Genomic DNA, 6,000 nt, shown 5'->3' on the forward strand with positions numbered 1-6,000 from the left:
CTCTAGGGAAATGCATTCAGGACAGTTAAAGGATTCAGGACAGTTCAAGATCAAAATCATCATATATGTCTGTAAGTACAGGTGCAGCTATTTGCAGGGAACCCTGCACTAAGTTGCACTAAGACCACTCTATCTGTCCTGCCTCTTCGGCTGAATGATGTGCAAATGTGCTTATTGGTGCTGCCACTCCCAATTGGTACTTGGCAGAGCCAGTGAGTAAAAGACATGGCGATTCACATCCAAAAATTTAACTCTCACCATAACTGATCTAAGTAGAGCAGGGCTCATTAAAAATTAGAGTAGGGCTCATTAAAAAATTGAAAAGTTCAAAAAGACAGTCAAATTGTATTTTTTTTTTTTTTTTACCACCAAGCAGCTTTTTTTTTAACCCATCACACCCCTGCACACCTAACCAAGCAGATTGCAGCATTCCTTAGTATTGCAGAAGTATTTAGCAGAGCATTGTTGCAGAACATTTACCAAGGACATTGAACTTATGTTTGCCATCACTTTAACCAAAAGTAGATTGTACCATTCCATAGCACTAGAGAACTGCTCGTCATTACATCAAGGGAAAGGAGAATCATAAACATTAAGGGGCAGATTTATCAAGAAATCTAATGTGATTTTTTCCACGATTCAAATTTCTTTTCCACCCAAACTCATACTTTCGAAAACTCAAATGTCTGTGAGTTAAAAAGCAAAAAAATTTAAAAATTAGAATGTAAAAAAAATATTTTTCTGGGCCGAAAACTCGATCAATTCGAGTTTATTCGGGACATGAACTCAATTATTAGAGTTTTTACCCCCATTGTTTTTCATATGTATTTTTTGACATTCAGATTTTTCCATACAGACGCAAACATTCAAAAATCGAGTTTATCCGAAGTAGAAAAGCCCTCGCACAACTTACAAATTTGATTCTTGATAAATATGCCCTTTAGGTTTTCAAAGGTGCTGAGCTTTAATCTGAGATCCATTTACCCCACAATGACACACCTCCCAACCGACTAATCAAATCGTCAGAGGATTATAGAGCAGGACATTGCAGCAAAGGGAGGACAAAGTAGCCTTTCAAAGGGTAAAAACTTTAATGTATAATCTGTTTACCCCCATATGCCTCTGACCAATAAGATTGTGTAGTTCCATAGTATCATTGAGCTACTTTTTACAGCATTGTGGCAAAGGAAGGTTGGTATAAAGATGTTAAGCTTAAAGGAACAATAACAAACATGAAAGTGTTTTAAAGGAATACATTTTCTGTTGCCCTACACTGGTAAAACTGATGTGTTTGCTTCAGAAATAGTACAATAGTTTATATAAACAAGCTGCTGTGTAGACATGAGGGCAGCCATTCAAGTACAGGACACACAGTAGATAAGAGATAAACTAAGAAGAATCCCATTGAATACTACAGAGCGTATCTGTTATCAGCAGCTTGTTTAAATAAACACATCAGTTTTACCAGTGCAGGGCAGCACAAAATTATATTTTCATCACTTTAAAACACTTCCATTTTTTTGGTGTTACTTTATCTTTAATTCCTGTGTCAGGGGATGGTCAACTAGGCCCTGAGTAAACCCTTTCACGATTTTCACAAATTATAAATGGGATCATAAGATGCAATAAGGACAAAAGTATAAGGGTAAGGGCACACCTGGCGATTCGGGGGGATTTAGTCGCCTAATCGGCTTGTCTTTGCGGCGAACGCCTTGCCACTGTCTTGTGCCAGCTATAATGAAAAGTCGCCTGCGGCATGGCACATGCGGTGCTTCGTATTCCAAAGTCGCCCGAAGTTGCCTCACGAGGAATCAGCATTAATAGGTATAAAGAGGCAGTTGACATGATAGCGAAATTTCATTAAGGGTGGGACCTGCCAGGCAAATCGATAAGAGATAAGGATGAAATGTGTATGGGGTAATTACTTATATAATAAAAAATGTATGTGATTATAAACCAATGAAATGCTGAAACTTTAATGAGAACCAATCAAATAACAATGATCTTAATATGATTATAATGTGGTTTTATGCTATAAAAAGTCATGTACGGTAATGGTCAGAAGGAGAGCGCTCTCCTGGCTGCTCAATACACCTGTATTTGGAGATTGTTTTTCAATAAATCTTCTTTTTCTGATCAAACTGATTTCCAAGGACTCTGACTGTGTGGGTGATTCCTAGCCTCAACATTTGACATCCATTTACACAGCTGCCCATCTGACCAAAGACATTGCACCATTCCATAATACAGTATTGGAAAACTACTTACCAGCACATTGTTGCAATGGAAATACCATATGTAAAGGGGTTTTTAAGGGAGATTAGCTTGTTTATGGACTCTAGTTGCCTGAAAACCACTGTTTTACCACTTACCAGGCAGTGCTGGATACCATGCCCACCTATCTGACCAATGACATTAAGGCATTAGATAATGATTCTTTTATTACAATACAGAGCTGCAGGGTTGGTACTAGGAGTAGGCAGAAGAGGCAAGTGCCTAGGGTGCAACACTCATAAAACGCTGGGCACGTACCTCTTGCCTGCATTCCCCTAGTCCAGGAGCTTGCATCCCGCCATACTGGCCACTCATTGCCCCAATGATACTACTCCCTTGTCTCTGTCCCCAACCCCTGCTGTCATTACATGTGCTCACACTAGGGGGGGGGCGGGAGTGGAGAGAGGTTGCTGGCCGGGTTGCCTAGGGCGCCCGACCAGCATGGCCCGACCCTGCAGAGCTGACAGCGCAGCATGCTGCCTGAAGAAATGTGCCATTACCCACAAGTGACGGCACATGCAGTGCAAATGAAGTGTGTGAAACTCTTATCTGAGAACAATAAGATACCAATTTATCAAAATTCAAGGTTTTGTTTTTTCATGATTAAAACAAAAACACAGCAAAAAAAAAATCCAACTAACTAGAATATACTTGAAAATATGTTTTGAATCCTTTGTATTTATTAAAGAAAAACTTGGCAAGTAAAAGTTGGTGATGTTTAATAGGAGCCAATGGGAATTGTCTCTAACAACTTGCAATGTGATTCTCACTCTCATGCAACTTTTTTTTCTGGGCGGGAAAATTATGCTGCTTTTTTATCCCTCAAATAAGCTAAAATTCAAGAAAAAAAGTCATAGTTTTTGTCCCCCCCCCCTTTTATGGCACACATTATTATTATTTCATTTTCTCAGCCTTGAAAATTTGTAAACAGGTCTCCCCAGGACTGAACCCAAGCAAATGTGCAGGCCACCAGATCCAGCGTGTTTATACACCATGATCCCCAAAATCTTCAAGGACAACATTTTACAAATGTGATTATAATTATTGGCAAAAAGCAGCGCCTCTCAGATAAGTCTGGTGGGTCTTTTACTGTGTTGGAAACAAGCAATTCACACTTCGATGGTTTCCACTATATCAAATACACCTGAGCACAAGCACAGTGACCTGTTTTCAGGTTAAAGACTTGACTTATTACCGAGTTCACCTATATCCAGAAACACTTCATTGTTCATCACCTTCTGCTACTTGTTACCAGAAAGAACTTATCTGGGATTTCAAGGCATACAGTATTTATGGCTTACCTTAGTCTTTGCAAATGCGGATTAACGTGACTCTGTTTATAACTCTGTAATCTAAAGCTGCATCTGTGATTGTTTGTCTCATGCTGTTGATTCTTTTAATTAAGAGCTGTAATAACCTAGAAAAACAGTGACAGCGAGGATGCACATATGCTATTTGCGTTGACTAGGCCAAATGTTTGGATGTTATTTTCTCACTTAGTTTCATTTTTTACTTTCTGTTCTTCCGTAACCATATTATCTACATCTCTTAATGCAGCAGCCATACTATAAAGTAGAGTCCCGAATAGGGTCAGGTACCTGCAGAATACCCCAAAGTGGTCACGTTTCGGGCAAAAAGTCCCAGATTCATCCCACCCTCCCTTGTGGTTCTGACAGTTTTTGTCTTTTTTTTTGCAAAGATTCGGCACCAGAGTGACATCACTTCTGGACAGTTGTGACGTTATTTCTGGTATCGCGTGTCCCCCGGGTTGGAAGGTTATTTGGCCTATTGCAGGTTGCAGGAACATGCAGGTCAAATTTGCTGGTTGCAGGTTTCAGAAAATGGACTCTCTCAGGAGTCTACTATAATGGGCCCTGAATACATGAAAAAAACTTCCAGCAGATGCAATGGGGGCAGTTTGGTAAGCAAGTTCATTGGGGAGCAGTTGTTTACCACACCAAAAATAAAATTGAATGGGCAGACTTTATAGACCAACTGTTTCATTTCTGATGGCAAATGCATTTCATTTAACATTTGGTCAGTCTGGGGTGATAGGGCTAGTAATTATATCACAAATGCCACATTTCTTGTGCAGCTATGCTCATTACAAGCAGGTGCCACAGGATTACTGGCCTGGATTCTAATATAATAAATACAGCTATTAGTTATGACTCACTCACTCAACCTCTATTCTCCTAGTCTCTATTCTTTACATACTATAATCTATAATTCCATCTATTTATCCTTTTTGTTCTCAAAGAAATAGGGAATTTTATTCTAGAATGCTAGCTAATTTAAGAAAAAAATGAGACAGAATAATCCCACATGCTTTTATTCTCAGATAAAAGAGGGAATCACATTGTTCCATTCATTTTCAAAAAGGCTAAGAAACTGGGAAACTTAAAATATAATTAAAGCTGTTAGGAAAAAAACTAAACTGAACGTGTTTGGAAGGCTAAAACCACCTTTAAATTCTCGATCCTTCCCAATTATGTTCTCACTACAGCCAGATCTCAGCCCCTTGCCTGGCCCAGTCCCTGTATAATGATATCACTGCCCCATGATGATAGTGTTAAGCACAAGGACAATAACTTCATTGGGGTTGAAGGCCACCCAGATACTCTCTGTTGTGTTTCTAGATCTAGATTCAGCTCAAATACCTGTCCTCAAACATAGTTGTAACTCTACTCCACTCAAGGATTGCTGTACATATTCTCACCATCTTCCCAGGGAGAACTTTTATACTTGAGGGGGGTTCACTTGGCTTGATATTGCATATCGGACTCCTTCTTCACCTCAGATAAGGATGGACCTAAGCACCTGGGCAGTTACACTTCACTTTAACATATCCTTCTCCACAAGGCAGAGAGAGGGAACAGTTTTTCTAATCTGAATTATACAATTTGACACACATTTATTTGGTGATCTATGGTTGAGTGAAAAATACTGTTTGCTTCATCCCAACATATCAACAATATCCCCAGAGTTATTGACAGTGCACTACACAGTCCATAGCTATCTTATGGAATCTTTTCAGTTGTCCCCCCTTTAAAAAAGTATAAAGCCATGGATCTGATTTCTTTTCTAGAACTCATTTTGGAAATCAGGATACCTAAGGCAAGACAAAGGGTCCTGATATCATAAAGACTTTGTGCCAGCTCTTTACGTCGGGCCCTCCCAAATCTTTGGCACAAACCAGCAAGCCCCCTACATACCCCACCCCGCTGCAGCCTGCCAGTAACAAACAGAGATCAGACAGCAAGTTTGAAGTGACTGAGGAGGGGGAACTACTGTACAACAGACCCCAAAAACCAGGCCACCTTGTCCCACCTTTTTGGCTAACCCATCCAAAACAAAGCCCTAATATCCAAAGCAGTTTAGATCTCCCACCGTACAACTCTAAACTTATCACCAAAACATGTGTTACCCTCCTCTACTGACCTACTCCTCAATTTGCAGGGGCTACACATTTTCTCTGAAAATTCCCTCACATTTTTTTTTAGCTCTGCCCTTAAGACATTTCTTTATAGAAGCTTACCCTCACACCCTGAACAAGTGGGATTCGTCCCTAAGAGCAAAGCTAGAGACAACACTCTTCGGGTGTACAACATAATACATTACTGCAAAAAGAAGGACATTCTACTGGCGCTCTTATCCACCGACACGGAAAAGGTGTTTGATAGGGTGAATTGGGAAATTATATTCAAATGCCTCCAATGGATAGGA

This window comes from Xenopus laevis, chromosome 2S (genome assembly GCF_017654675.1).
Source record: "Xenopus laevis strain J_2021 chromosome 2S, Xenopus_laevis_v10.1, whole genome shotgun sequence".
NCBI lineage: Eukaryota > Metazoa > Chordata > Amphibia > Anura > Pipidae > Xenopus > Xenopus laevis.